This window comes from Lathyrus oleraceus, chromosome 2 (genome assembly GCF_024323335.1).
Source record: "Lathyrus oleraceus cultivar Zhongwan6 chromosome 2, CAAS_Psat_ZW6_1.0, whole genome shotgun sequence".
Lineage (NCBI taxonomy): Eukaryota > Viridiplantae > Streptophyta > Magnoliopsida > Fabales > Fabaceae > Lathyrus > Lathyrus oleraceus.
Window position 1 is genome coordinate 114,737,657 of NC_066580.1, and position 16,487 is coordinate 114,754,143.

Consider the following 16,487-nt stretch of genomic DNA (forward strand, 5'->3'; position numbering starts at 1 on the left):
CACTGAAGGAGAATTGTGATCCAAAACGCAGCGGAATTTAAAATTTCTCCTTTAATAATCCTTACGAATGGGCATGATCAGTGATAGAATCGTTACCTCTTGTGGTGATCACGAACGTTGAACAATGACAACGCCTCTACTCAGTCCACACGAACGGATTCCTTCAATCTCAGCGCTAGCTGCTATGAATGAAGGCTTTGAGTGAGAGAGAGAGAGAGAGAAACGAAATTACAAGAGTGACAATGCTTCTACCCAAGGGTTCTATTTATAGAACCACTTGTGTGGGCTGCAAGCTAAAAAGCCCACTTAAGTGTATATGGCCCATATCTTATAATATGCCAAAATCACTTAAGCTCGTGGTACCTTACCATATTTCGTATTCTACTTAAGTACATCGTACTTTACGATGTTCTATAATTCACTTAAGGGCACCGTACATTACAGTATTCCTTAATTACTCTATCTCTCATCAATCCGTCCTTTGTGTGTGACCCTATAGGTTTTCACGACATTGGTAATTATATTAAATCACGTATTTAACATAATAAACAGTGAGCGGTATCTAGCAACACATCACTGCTACCCAAGACACGAAAATGTCATGTGATCTGACAAATCCTTCTGTGATAATAATTATGTATATAATTACCCTTTTGCCCTTATGTCTATATTGAACACAAGGCATAGACCGTGTCATCCTTGTCCAGTTCAATATTGGGCCCATAGACATTTATCCTGTTATGCAGGATGGGCAAATTCCATCTAGGTCACTCATGTCCCTTAGCATGCGTCGTGGAGTACCCATCAACTGTCTTTATGGTCATCCAGTTACGGACAATGCTTGATCAGCAATAAAGCACTCGACTCTACATCTAGGGTCCATAGTGGTTTCAGGTCGAAGGGTGGTATACACCATTATCACCATGAGAATAACTTATGACACTTTGCATAACATTCTATATAGTATTCTCATAGCGGGTCAATCCCGTATAAATATTACTCTTAATATTCATACCTATGTTTGAGACTTGATAACTACTTATCCATGATCCATGAGATGTGATCATCAGTCTATAAACATGATAGTCTTCATGCTTTAATGTTATCCCACTTCACAATAAAGCTCGACTACGGATACTTTAAGAATAGTACTTATGTTTAATGTGATCTCATGATTAAGTCACACTTGATACATTAAATGGACTAGCTATTCTAGGGACTTTATTAAACAAATGTAATAAAGAAAAAGCCTTTTATTATTCGATACAAGTACCAAAAGTATTGGCCTCTAGGGCTTACACCAACAGAAATATCCTATGAGGAATTGGTTACTTGTTCGCACGTGGTTTTCGTACGAACAATCTCTAGCCTTCCTATTGAGTTTTACTTGCAGGACCGGCTATAAAGTCCTAGAATATGTGTTGATAATATGGTGTGTTTTGGTGAAATGTTTGGATTAAGAAATGATAGGTAAAAAATTCTTTTAAACAGGTGTCAAGAAATAAATGGATAAAAGCAAGATAAAAATGTAAATAACAAAGAAAATAAAATGACTTGGTAAGTTAAATTGTTGGAAGTTAAATGTGTAAGCAAGTATACATTTTTATATGAATGATCTCCTTTCTATTAGACGCTTGATACTTTGAGTGTTTTCCTTTTTCAAAGTTACAAATGTCACCTCCTGAACTAGAAATCAAGTCTACTTAAATAGTAATAAAAAATAACTGTTATATGGTTGTTGGTCATTCACAATACGCCACACGTCTGAGCCTACAAACCCACGTCCTTTGCAACTTCCCCCACGTTCTGCTCAACGGATTATATCAATCCTCGCATGTTTGGTTTCAACTTCGACAAGATTACCCCCAACGACCTTCTTTCGACCTGACTTAGGTCCTTCCTGATTGTCGAACCGCTTCGACTACGTTCCTCTTACTTCGATTTTTCTTCTTCAACATAGTCAAAATTTACTAGCTAACAAATTTCCCCCCTAAAAGTCCAGTTTCGACTGAGGGACTTTTCGACCGAGAAACTTGGCATTTTGACTTTCCCAAATTTCGGTTGGACGTCTAATCATTGATGATGTTCTGCATAATGATGATACCTTTTTGTGCCACGATTTCCAAGGAAAAAATGACATCATTCTTAGCTACTTCCTAGGTCGCGGGTTTTCAACTACCTCTACTAACTTTCCCACTACCACTGAATCGGACAGTTGTCGCCAATTGACTGACTCTTGGTTGCCATTTTTTTTGCTTATAGATATCACTCTTCCATATTCTCCATTTTTTCTTTCTTCTGCTTAATTTGTGCATTTTCCCTATAACTTTCAGAGAAATATTAGTCTTCTCATTTCCTTTCTTTCTTTTGTTGTGATGGCCTTTTCTTCTAATGCCAAAGATGTAGTCACCTTCAACACTGGTAACAACCCTGTTGCTTTCCAACTTACTGAAGAAGAAAGTTTAAAGCCCATTCCTCAACTAACACTGACGAGGTTGTAGTGAAGATTTGGCAACGCCAAATGCTCATTCCCTTTGTCGTTGCTGAAAAAATTATTGTTTTCCACGGGCCGTATCCGGATACTAAAACGGAACCCATAAACATTCAATCCCACTTCCCTGGCTTTACTCCCACTATTCCACCGGCCTTTAAGAAGGATGGTTCTATCGACTTGAAGTTCATGGACCCAAAGGCCAGGGTTTTCAAGTCGATGCCCACTCCTGGTAATAAAGAGTATGTGGTCTGGCTCAAAAAAGTCCAACACAAACGCTAAGAACAATGGAAAATGGATGGTATCTTCGACGCCATCCAAATCTTGAGGAACGCCCATCGAACCAACCCATGTACGCTGCTTGCTTCAATGTACTTCTGGGAAGGTTCGACTAACACCTTCCAACTTCCTTATGGTATGCTAACGTCTACCCTTTTCAACGTGGCAGCCATCATTGGTTTCTCACCTCTGGGCGAAACCTTTGACCCAACTCTTTCAACGGAAAACACTTTTACCTTCAATCGTGCAAGTCTTAAGAATTATATTAAAGATCACCACGATCAAGACTCCGCTGAAGTGTCTGACGAGGAACATATTGCTTTTTTAACTCTTTGGCTCTCGTATTATGTGTTTTGACCTGGCTCTCTGCAAATAGCTAAGAGCTACATAAGCCTGGCAATCCAAATCCATGAAGATGGACAAGTTTCTTTAGGTAAACTTATTCTAGCCTCTCTTTACCATTCTTTAAGGCTTGTGACACTAAAACTGAAGCTTCTCCACTCCATTTCAAAGGCCTTAAACATGTCTGGCCTTATGTGGTTGCTGCAACACTGGTTAAACGCCACTTTTGAAAACCAATTGGGTTATCCTGTGTTGGAGCGTATAATGAATTTAAACCAGGATCGACCTATAGAAGGCGTAAGACTTGCCTTAATGACCTGTCAGGAGCCCCCCAACAAACACCTTTTCATAAAGTATATTAACATGTTCATCAAAGCTATCTCTTTCGTTCTAGGTATGGCCCCATTTGTGGATCGAAACTTTGGCCCAACATGGTTTAAAAAACCTTTTCCAGGTGATTCTCCCTAAGCTGTAGCGCTGTTGAGTGTTGTGTGGAGGGAATTTTTGACTTCTATGATGTTGTCCTTCAAGATAGAGGTTGGGTCAAAAGGATATAGGTTCATGAGCTATCAGCCTAACTTTGTGGCACGATAATTTGGCTTGAGCCAGATGTTGCCAAAGTCTTTGGTGTCTCATCCGTCTGAAATTGTATAGGCTGGCCGACAACTGAACTTTGAAGGTCACAAAGCTTGCCTTAAATTTCATAAGTCGACTCAGCGTCTCGAATTACCCGTCTTCAAATTTCAACAATCCTTCTTGACAACCAAAGACTTTGACAAGTGGTGGCCCGAATACCAACGTCAATATTTCCCAAGTGCACTTTTTCTCCAAAACATGACCGACGCTTTTTCTGCCCTTACTAGCGAAACACCGCCTCCACAGTCGAATACCGACGCTCCCGTCGAACAAATCCAAACTATTAATGTCGAAGATCCCCGAACAAAGAAGGTAACTACTTCTCCCGTGCCTTTCCTTTCTTTGAGAATAAAAAAAATAACCATTATCCCTCTCTGTATTAATTTTCTAGGGTCGAAAGCAGGCTCTAGTTGTTGCGCCATCCCCAAACAAACCTCCTAAAAAGAAAAAAGCATCTGCAACTCCGAAACCACAGGTATTTCGTGCCTCAGCGTTTCATGATATTTTAATTTAGTCACCCTCTTACGTTTCTTATGACTTAGGTTCTTGAAGAGGAGCCTTCTGTCAAAAGTGAGGATTCTGATGGCATCGCTCATTCTCATATTTTTCCTACAAGGAAGGCGCCACCATCTACTCTGTCCACTCCGGCAAGAAAGAAAAAGAAAATTCTTGCCAAGAAACCTTCTCCGAGAACTGTTTCTTCGATCGTAAAGATCACTGTCCCTGATGATCTTACTAAAATCTTTGCGCCCATTGATCAAGAAGAAACTACTCTAGATTCCCCACAACACATAGCTCCCAAGGTATATGACCACTCATGTTTCGTAACCTTGTGAATTACTCTCTGATATTTATCATAACTTCTTTGTTGTAGGGAAACAAGGCTGATTCGACTCCTACTGAGACTATAACCAACGTAAGGGTCGAAACCCACCTAACTGAGATTTCCCACCTCTTGAGTCCTCAAAGGCAAGATGAGTTCCGAAGCGTGTCGCCTGAAGCCAATCAAGATCTCGACATTCAGTAAATTCAGACCTCTTCAACTGCTGTTGGCGAAGGTTCTATCCATGAAGCAGTAGAATCCGACAAAGACCCTGAAAAAGCTCTAATAACTTTGCCAAGCTTCGACTAAGGTTCAACCCTCTTCCTCGACTGCCATGCATGCTCCATAAATTGATGCTTTTGTCACTCTCAAACTCCAATAGCTGAAAGAATATTTGTTTGAGTGTGAGGTTTTGGTTGTCGTCGAAGAGGAAGAGGCCTTGGAAATCGACGTCCTCAAGCTGCTTGACGAACTTGCTCGATACAAGCTTCCTGCTTCTGTGTCCAGGTACTTGATTGAATTCGAAGCTTTCTTCACACAACTGGTCAAAGACCTCGCTCTTTGTTGGCATATTGACTTTCAAATTAAGACGCAGATCAACTAGATGAGACGAAAGTGGGATTTTAGTGAAGTTTGTGAGAGAAAGCTCAATGATTCTAGGGTCAAGAAGCAGGAACGTATTAACTAACAGCAAGCCTTCGACCAACAAATCTCAGACTATCAAGCTCAAATATATGAACTTACCAAGAAGATTATTGAAGTCAAGGAACAAAAGACTTCTTTGGATTCGACTGAACCTCTTTCGACTCAAGGCGTTGTCGACTAGGAGATTCTCAAAGGGATTACACATGGTGAGAAAACCCTTGAAATCAAAGAAAGGACTGGCCAAATGCAGGAGAAGAAAGGCCTCATCGACAACATAATTGGTCATGAGAATACCCTTTTTGAAAATTTTAAGTCTAGGTCTCCTGCCTGATGTATTTCTTTGTCGAGACAATTGTAACATTGATTGGCCATTTTGTATGCCATCTTGGATTTTATAATTAATGATCAATTTCATAACATTTTGATTTGAATATATTGGAGCATAGGTTTATATTTTTTCAAATATTTCCCATTTACCCTTAAGATTCGTCGATCAATACCCAACTCTTGAGTTAAGTAGGCATTGTTAGTAAACGTTTGGATTACTTGCAATGGTCCTTCCCAACTTGGTGACCATTTTCCTAAAGTTCTATCTCTTCGATCCATAGGTAGAATCGCTTTCCAAACGTAATCATTTAGTGCAAAAAAAATTATCTTAACCCTTTTATTGTATGCTTTGGCCACACACGCTTTTTGTCGTATCAACATGTCTACTGCAACCAACCTTTCTTCATATAAATCAGTTATTTTGTCGAACATCAGTCTCCAATATTTTTCTGACGGAATGTCATTTTTCCGTTGCACCCTAACTGATTATAAACAAATTTCGGTTGGCAACATAACATCATGCCCAAATGTCAAATGAAAAGGCGTTGACTTGATTGCCTCCTTTGGGGATGTTCGACAAGCCCATAGAATTTTGTTTAATGTTATATGCCAATTCTTAGGTTTCTTGGCAACATGTTTTTTGATTAAACCAATTATCACTTTGTTGGCTGCCTCGACTTGGTCATTTTCTTGGGCGTAGTAAGGTGTGGAAGTAACAAACTTGAAACATGTTTCAACAGCAAACTCTTGCATTTTTTGACCCACAAAGACTGAACCTTGATTTGCAGTAATGGTTTCAAGAATTCCAAACCTATACACGATGTTTTTTTAATGAATTAGATCACAACCTCTTGATCCACTTTTATTAAAGGGATAACTTCTATCCATTTTGTGAAATAGTCTATTCCTAATAGGATAAATTTTTATTGTTTTGACGAGGCTGGTCGAATCTCACCAATGACATCTAATGCCCAACCTCGAAAGGGCCAGGGCTTGACAATTATGTGCAACTCACTGGATGACACATGTTTGATGCTTGCGTGTATCTGACATTCTTGACACCCTTTGGCGAAGTCAATACAATATTTTAACACACTTGGCCAATAAACACCTTGTCGAAATAATTACCATTTCATTTAATGGCCAGCTTGGTGGACCCCACATATTCCACTGTGTACCTTAGACATTGCCAAGTATGCTTCTGTATCCCTAAGACACTTAAGCAATACTCCTTCTGGAGTCTTTTTCAATAACTCATTTCCCAGGCGTACATAACTTAACGCTCTATACTTGATTTTCCTGTCAGTGTTTTTGACTGGATTTTTTAGGCACTCTATGATTGGTTTTCTCCAATCTGAATATGACAAATTGTCAATGGAAAAAACTTCGTGTCTTTCAAAATTTTCAAAAAAATTATTACTGAAGGCATCTGCCCCCCATTTTTTGGGATTTCCATTTTACGTGACGGCGAGACATTCGACACCATATTTTCTTTCACCTTCATAAAATCCTTGAGCTTATCTTTCAACACTTTATACCCGGATGCAATTTGTGCTAAATCGTTGGCTTCTTGATTCTCCATTCTAGGCACATGTGTGATGCTGACAACCTCGAAGCACTCTAATAGGTGTGTCGCCATTGCGAAATACATCAACATATTTTCTTTAATGCACTTATATTTTTGTGTGATTTGTTTGATCACTAGCTCCGAATCACCCTTTATTTCGTCCTTCTTGGCTCCTAAATCCCTCAAGATTTTGAGACCGGTTATTAGGGATTCGTAGTCTGCTTCATTATTGGAACACTTTCCGTCGACTTTACATTTGAACTTTGTCGGAATGTCTTGTGGGGATAATATTAAGATCCCAACGCTTGTTCCATTTTTATAACTTGGCCCGTCGAAGTATAACCTCAAAGGGTTTGTGTCGACCATGTTTAGTGATGGTTCAACTATTGTATGATCTACAATAAAATATGCCACTATTTGGCATTTCATAGCCCTCAAAGGCATATATGTTAAAGAAAATTCAGTTAATGCTAGTGCCCATTTCCCAATTTGACTATGTATAATGGGTTTAGACAACATATGTTTAATAACATCACAATGAGACGACACATGAACACCAATTGGTCTTACATATTGCTTTAATTTCATACACGAGAAGTACAAGCATAGGGAAAAAAATTCAATCATATTGTACCTAGTTTCAACATCTATTAAAACTCGACTGAGGTAATAGATGGGTCTTTTGACACCACTGTCATCCTCTTGTGCTAACATACTTCCTATGGTCGTATTCGATGCAACAATATAAAACTTCATATTCTTATTCCTACTAGGTGACAATAAAATGGGAGGCTTTGTGAGGTACTCTTTGATGGTGTCGAAAGCCTCATGTTGCTCTCGTCCCCAATGAAAACCACTTTCCTTCTTGATCTCTAGCAGTGGCGAAAAAAACCTTCACCTTTCCACTTAGATTCGATATAAATCTTCTCAAGAACTTTATCTTCCCCAACAAAGACTGGAGTTGCTTCTTTGTCGACAGAGGCTTGAGATCCAAAATTGCTTTTGTTTTGTTTTGGTTGATCTTGATGCCTTTTTTGTGCACCATGAAACCTAAAAAATCTCTTGCATGTACACCAAAAGCAAATTTTGATGGATTATTTTTAATCCATATTTTCTCATCCTCTCAAATGAGCGTCGAAGATGATCCAAATGATCATTTTCTGATGAAGATTTTATCACAATATCATCAATGTATACCTGTAATTTTTTTCCAATAAAATCATGGAATATGACATTCATGGCTCTCTAAATCGGCTATCATTTCTGCCACATGCATCGAATACTCATCTTTTTGAGTAGCATTATTTACGTCTCTAAAATCCATACAGACTCTAAGTGTTCCATTTTTCTTGATAACATGTACTATGTTGGCTAACCTTTCGATGTACCTTGCAGTTCGGATGAACCAACTTTTGAGCAGTCTTTCGATCTCCTGCTTAATCTTCATTTTAATTTCTGAAGCAAACCATTGAGGATGCTGCTTTACTGTCCATTTTCCTGGATGAATAGGCAATCGATGATCCACTACACTTCGTTTATAGGCCAGGAATTTCGCCATTGTCCTAGGAAAAATAGTCTTTGTATTCTTTCAATACTTCGATCAGTTTAGCCTTCATCTTTGACCCAACTTTAATGCTTATATAAGTTGGTCTTTTTGTTACTCCATCTCCTAGATCTATCTCTTCGAGTGGGTCTTGCGCTTGCATTCTCTGCAATTCATTTAATGGGTTTTTCTCAAACCCCAAAGGCTCATTGTTATAAATGCAATCTAGCCTCTAGCTTTCTGAAGTTGTTATTTGGCCTTGTCGGCCATCTTCAAGTGCTTCAACTTTGGCCTCGATAGCCAAGTTTTGTTGTTTCTCAGCTTCTAGGCCGAGTTTCTTTATTCTCAGCTGTAAGACCCCAATTTTGACCCTAAGATCCTTCATGTTATTCACATCATATGCATTGCCTTTCACTCATTGGGTTTGTTTTGGGAGAGATCACCAAGCACCATGTGATTGTATCGTACTTTGTATTTTATCATTTACTAACCAAAATACCAAAAATATGTCTTTGTATTTGTCTAACTCTCTTGTAGGGAGGGCACATGATCACCTTTGATCCATCAAGTTCACATCTAGGGTTTAAGACCCTCATTTCTAAGAGCTCAACCAAGAAATGATCCACAGTGGCTTTAGACATCATATATGAGTCCCCATGAGCTTGATATGTTATTTTGACCAACAAGTCTTCAAGAGTTTGGAATTGGTTTGCCTTGGAAACCCTAGTTCATCTGGGTATCTTGTGTAACTTCTTCAACAAGCTTCTTCAACATTTGATTAAATATTTCAAGGGACACCTCAAATTTCATCATCTTGTGCATATATTATCTCCCATGAGTCCCAAAAATCAAGATAATTGCAATTTAGCGAGGTGGTTCATGGTGGTTGACTAGAGGAATTCAACTTATCAAAACTGGGGTTCCCTAGACCCTATCTCCTACAATTTTCATCATATGAAATTGATTCCAAGAGAAACTTTACTCTAAATGACATTCCAAACAACTTTCATGTTTTGGTCTAGAGCTAGTTTTGCTTGGAAAGTTATTTTTTATGTTGAAAGATTATAGGTCATTTTGTCTAAATCCTAATTTGAAAGTCAACTTCCCAAGGCCATAACTTGCTCAATTTGTATGAGATGAAAGATTTCCAAGTTTCAAAATCAAATTAAAGGTGCCTACTTCAACTTTTATGTTTGGAGTAATATATAATTCAACTTTTATGAGCATGTGATATGAGGATACATTATAGGTCATTTTGGACCAATACCATTGAACAAGTGATTTTCCTCAACTTCAAAAATGCATAACTCATTCATACAAAATCCAAATGAGGTCAAATTTATGACCATTTTTAATTTTTTTGAAGGAGCTACAACTTTGATGAAGACACGTTTCTTATTTGAAGCTTACATAAAAAGTTAGCCAAGGTGGAATAATTGAACATATGGCTTAACATTTATAAAATATTTTGACATGTTGAAATTTCCAAACTTCCACATCAAAATTCATCATGATACAAGCTCCAAATGAAAAATTGTTCAACATAAGAGTTATTCCTCTTGATCCAACCTTTCCAAAAAGTCCAAATTCATCCATTTTATACAAAATTTGAGGGGTTTGCGCATGGCTTGAACATGGATGTATCAGTTGGCAAGAATCATTCTTCAAACATCAATACACTTTTGCCTTGCATCACAATCCACATTCAGACTCAATCTCACTTCCATTGCATCAGTTTTGAGCACCCTTGCGCGCCAGCTTTGCCTCCCCCATTTGAAACCCTCACAATTGAAAGGAAAACCTGAGAAATTTCACTTGAAATTTGAATTTGAATCTCACTGTTTGGAGATTCAAAAACTCCAGGATCCAAAGCCTTGTACCATTCCTAATCTACTTCTGCAAGCTCCATAAGCAAGATCAAACACGAATTGAAGCAAGAGAGATCAAGTTCTGCACAACATTGAAGGTATTTTCCAGATCTTTCTTCTCTTCGATTCTCTCTTAATTCTCATCAATTCTCTTGGATCCTTGGTTGTCTTAAGTCCTATCAATATAGGCAAGAAGATTGAGTTTCTTTGAGGTTAAATCGAAGCAACTCAGTTCATGTACCTCAAATTTCAACTCCATGTATCTCTCAACATACTTGGAGTTAGGTTGAATTGAGGCCATATTCGTGATCTACGCCTTTTTTTCTGTAAGATCATGTCCTCTTTTTTCATTTATGTGGTGGTGATGAGAGAACCAGTCCAGCCAAGGTCATTGAAGAAGATGACTGGTGATTTATTCCTGTAAGATCCCAATTTTGTCCCTAAGATCCCTCATGGCATCATAGCATTGCATTGCATTAGCCTCAAGGATCTTTAAGCATCTTGGCTTCCTTACGTTTGGGTGGGAAATCTCCTTGAGAGTGGTTTGAGATCACCAGGCATGCTTGCATTGTATATCATTGTTTTTCTTGTTTTAATCACTAACCAAAAGCACCAAAAATATGTCATCTAACCTTTGTTTTGCAGTTTAAGCAATCATCAGGTCAAGCAATTCAAGAGCATCCTTTGGGCAAGAGATGATGGTATTTACTTGAGATAAGGATCACATGATATCATCTTGAGCTTACATGAGCTAAGGCTCATTTTGAAGCAATATCCCCAAGTGGTAAAAGCTCAAGTTCATCAAAGCATGTCAAGGTCATCTGAGGACCAAATAATCAATTATGCAGTCAACTGAGGGCTTTGAGGTGGGGGAAATGATTTGAAACATCCCATTCATGTTCAAACAAGGCCTATTCATCATGTCAAGCATCTATCTTGAAGATTTTGAAGTCATGGCAAAAGTTTCCAAAAATGGAAAGTGACCTGTAATTTCAAGTTTCCAAAAATGGCAAGTTTCTGGTCCATATTCAACTTGACTTATCAACATCAAAGAAGCTTCAAATTAATTTTTGGTGAACATGAAAGTCGAAGATCTTTCTATCCTCTTTTCAAAAAGTCCTATATCATGTCCATCTGATGATTGGTTGAGAAGTAATGGCCAAATGATCACAAAGCATGCATGGAAGTTCAACATGGCATAACTTTTGATTCAAAACTCCAAATTTGTCCACTCTTTTTGCAAAATGCTTGTCATGACCAAGAGATTCCAAATCAATCATTACCTTGCATGAAAGAAGCTCATATGATCACTTGTCCATACATGTGCATTTTGGAGGGAAATTTGACAATTCAAATTTGGTTGATCATACAAGCAAAAGACCACTTCCATCATGTTTATTGGTTGGTTTTAAGTGAACTTGAAGCATAACATGGCACTGTTCACGTATACATGACCACATGCTAAGCACACTTGCCATTTTTGTACTACACCTCATATTTCCTTAATCATGATTAACCAAGGCTTAATTGTGATTTGAGTGTGATTAAGGGATCATATATAAGCTAAATCATAACTGCATTTGAGAGGGGAAGCATTTCAGATATGAAATTTTCCATTCCCTCCAAAAATTTTCACTCTTCGAAATCAAAAATTCTTCACACAAACACCAATTTTCTCTGCATATTCTTGCTTATCGTGCATCATTGAGTAAGAAACCACCCTTGGTTTGAAGAATTCAGTCCAATTTTGAGCAGATCAAGTGCATGAACATGAAGATGGATTTCTGAATTTGAGCTGGATTCGAGTGGTTTCAGCTGCTGTTTCTTGCACAAATCTTCTAGTCAAGCATAGAGGAGAAGATCTGGGAGTTCTGGAAGCTGGAGAGCACGATTTTTGATCACTGCAATTTCAGGTAGGTGAAATTCGATCCTCTTATTTTGCCAATTTCTTGCCATGGTTGTGTAGATCCTATTGCACTGAGCACGCTGATATAATTATTTTTGAATTTGGTTGAGAAACGAGTATGCTAGATGAACTTTCAGTTTTGACACCAAATATGTTCTTGCTCGATCTGTGCGTGTTAGGAAGAATCAGATGATTTTGATTATAGATCTGGATTGTGCGTTGAAAACTCTTTCGATTGGTATATAATTCATCAAATTCTGGAAAATTTTGTACATATCTCCGCCGAAGACGGCCGGAGAAGACGACCGGAAACACTGTTCCGGCCGTCTGGTTATGTTGCTAGGGTTTGCGCCATGTGTCTGCTGACTGTGCGCTCGCGTGTTGGTTCCATTGGCTATGGTGCATTTGACTCGCCTTGTGTGCTTTGACCTGCTTGCGTGGCTTGCCACATATTAAATGAAACGCGGCGTTTCATAAGCGCCCCCTAATCCTTCAGCGCGCTTGTTCGATACCTGTCCTGTGTGTTTTCAGAATTTAATTTATATTCTTATTTTCCTGCCTGGCGTGTGTTCGAACCTGGCTGCATGCATCTTATGCATTTCATTCAAACTTCATTTTCCCTCCATATTTCATTTCATTATTTCATTTTATTTCTTCAACTTCAAAAAATCATAAAGAATAGCAAAAATGTCCAAATTGATCCCAATTTTTTTCCACAATCTTGTTTTGATCTCTAGTTTTTTATAGGATTTACTTTATGATTTGTTTGTTGCTGGATTTTTAATTGTGAATTGTTTGATTGAACCTTGTTGCCAAATTAAGATGTTACATTCAATGCTTTGTGAAATGCTCATCTTTGATCCAATTGATCTGAAATTTTGCATGCTTGATCCTCACTTGTGATATGATTTTTGAGCTTTGGTTTGGGATTTTTATCATATGCTATCACTGTTTTGGACACATGAAGATATGTTGTGACAATTTGTGTCACATTTTTGGTATTCAATTTGTGCATTTTCATTCATATACCATTTGAGCTCTTCTGGATCTGATTTTTTGCATGACGATCTTTCATAACATGATAAGCTTGCATAAAAAAATTCAATGTCATTGCTTGTGTTTCTGTTTTGATTTGGATTTTCTAATTTGGATGTCCAACTTTGTGCACTTTGTTTGCCTTTGCATGACATGAATTGTTTGAAGCATTTGCCTTATGAATTGATGTTGGTCCTTTTGAGGACCTTTTCTTGATTGATTGAACTTGCTTTTGTGCAAAAGATTGACTTCTGTTTTCATCATTTGATTTGGTTTTGAACCTAGTCTTTGTACTAGTGTTTTGTACATAAACTAATTGTGCTTTGTGTTTCAGGTTTGGACATTTAGCATTGATGTTTGGTTTGGTCTCACTTTGTGAGATACAAATGATTTGAATTCTAGCCATTTGCTGTTTTGTAGGATTCTAAGTGATAGGCTTGAGCTCATCGCTTCATTTGATTTCTTGACCATTGCTCATTGAATTGTGTAACAGTTGGACTGTTTGTCTGTTGGTTTTCTGATTGAGATATTAACTGTTTAAGCTTTTGTACAGGTACATTAGTTGCTAGCTTTGCTTTCTCTTAAGCTTTGGATTGTGGTTGATACACCACTAAGGTAGTTTAGCCCTCTTACTCCATGTAGTCTGGAAGTCCTGTCACCTTTTTGGCAGGCATTTTGGCTGAAGTCCTCCTTATGAGGCTCTGTTTGTGATTGTTTACATTTGTGCCAAAGACCTCTAAATGAGGCATGTTACTTGATAAGTCCTCCTAAGTGAAGAGGCAATTGACAGATAGAAGGGATTAGCAATCAATCCCCTGTTATTCAGTGAGTCTTTCATTATGCTCGCACTACGTGCTGATGCTTTTGAATAAACACCCAAGATCTTTGTATAGAGCCAGTCAAGTGGAATAGGGTCCCTCTTTCTGGATCCCCACACTTTCTTTATCATTAAGCTCACCCGGGCCAGGGTTAAGAGCATGAGGTCTCATCCTCATTTCCATATTTTGATCAGCTTCACCCTAACTCTCAATGTTAGTGGTTAAGAGCTCAAAGCTTACCATTACAGTTTGGCTTGTTTGTCGAGGTTGATATGACCCCTCTTGACTAAAGCCCACCTATTTGATTGAGCCTCTTGTTTGTATATAGTGTGTGATGATTGCATTGTTTGCTTTTGCATGTTTGCTTTTGACATTTGTTTGTTATGCTTGGAGTCGGATCTAAGTCCATATATTGGCATTTTGTTTCCTTTGTGTTGTTTTTGGAGTCGGATCTAAGTCCATATATTGGCATTCTGTTTCCGTTTTGTTGTTTGGAGTCGGATCTAAGTCCATCTATTGGAATTCTGTTTCCATTTTGCTTTTCAGGAGTTGGGTGTAAGTCCATTTATTGGCAGCTTGTTTCCTTTTCATTTGTGGTTCTCTTATGAGACTTTTGCTTTTGCCTTGTTGCTCATTCCAAAGGAACTTACTTGGATCATCTCTATGATCTCGAGAAAGGAACTCCTATTTGTGGTTTTCTTTCCTTAACCCTCACCTCTTGCATTCTTAACCTTGATCTTCTCTCCATCTTAACCCAAAAGAAAAACTATTTGTGCAAACATTTGACTTGTTTTCAACATTAGAAACCTAAGCTTTAGGCTTTTGATTTTCAAACTTTCTTTTCACAATACTAATTTTGAATTGAATCTTTAAGTCAACTTTGACCATTTTGTACATACTTCTAATTGGTTAATGCAACCCATTCAAATGTGTCTCTTTTGTGGTTTCAATGATCACTCCTTAATCAAAATTTTCAAAACCTTTTGCTATTAGGTTTGAGTTATCCTTGTGGTAGATATAATACTCACCTTTGTCCTTAGTGATTGAATTGTAAGACTTCCATGCTTATTATAGGGTTAACCCCTCACTAGCATGTCGAAGCTATTCTCACATGGTGGACTTGTGGTTTTTCAGGTCGAGTTTTCTCCCTTTGATAACAAAAGACCTTAAGGCTTTTGGACCAATCAATCCATTCATTTGTTTCGAAATCTTTTACCCGAACTACGGGGTTTTGATCCTTATCTTTCATGAGAGGGTACGTAGGCAATGGGTTCATCCATCCAAACACAAAAATGTAAATAAACTTGTATATTCTTTTCTCATCTCTTTAATCATGTTTGCACAAAATAATTTCATAAACAATAACCTTCGCAACAAGCGTGAAAAGGGCTCCCTAGGAGTACCTAGGATGCATTGGGTGCCTAACACCTTCCCTTTTCATAACCAACCCCCTTACCCAGATCTCTGACCTTCTTTTACTAGTTTTGTTTGTAAAACTTTATAGGTTTTTGTTCGCTTTCTAACCATTCCTTTGGATAAATAGAAGTGCGGTGGCGACTCGACTTTGTATGATTTACCTTGGATTTAGTCAATATATCCAATGGTAACGAATACACCGCTACAGAAAAGTGGCGACTCTGCTGGGGATAAGGATAGATCTTTCCTGGTGGGTTTTGCCAACTTTTCACACTTGTTGCATTATATTGTTTATGACATATTTTTATGCAATTTGGGATTACTGTATTGTTTGTAATTCTTGATTTGCTTGATATATCAATTGCTTGTGTTCTTGGTGATCTTTGTGAGATGAGTTCTATACCCGAACTCGAGCGCACCTTAGGATAGGAGAATGGCATAGTCTCGTCGACTTGTGTGGAGTTATTCCTTAGCAAGTTGACTTGCGAGTCCATTCACTTGGTGGAGGTCATGTTGGGATAATAATGTCACACAAGTAAGTTGTGGTTAGACATTACTCTTTCCAATATGTGCCTTAGAAGCCAAGGACCTTAGTTTACTAAACCCATCTTGGCTTGTTTTTAGGATGTAGTGCGGAGGTCGTTCAAATGTAAGATTTGATGCGATTGTTACGCGATACTACACTCATAAGAGTCTCTCTTGAGAATATTTTTGGAATACGAGTATTCGTTTCTCCGATAATATTCGAAAGATGGGATGATGACTATGGAAACCTCTTGTAGAACATGTCT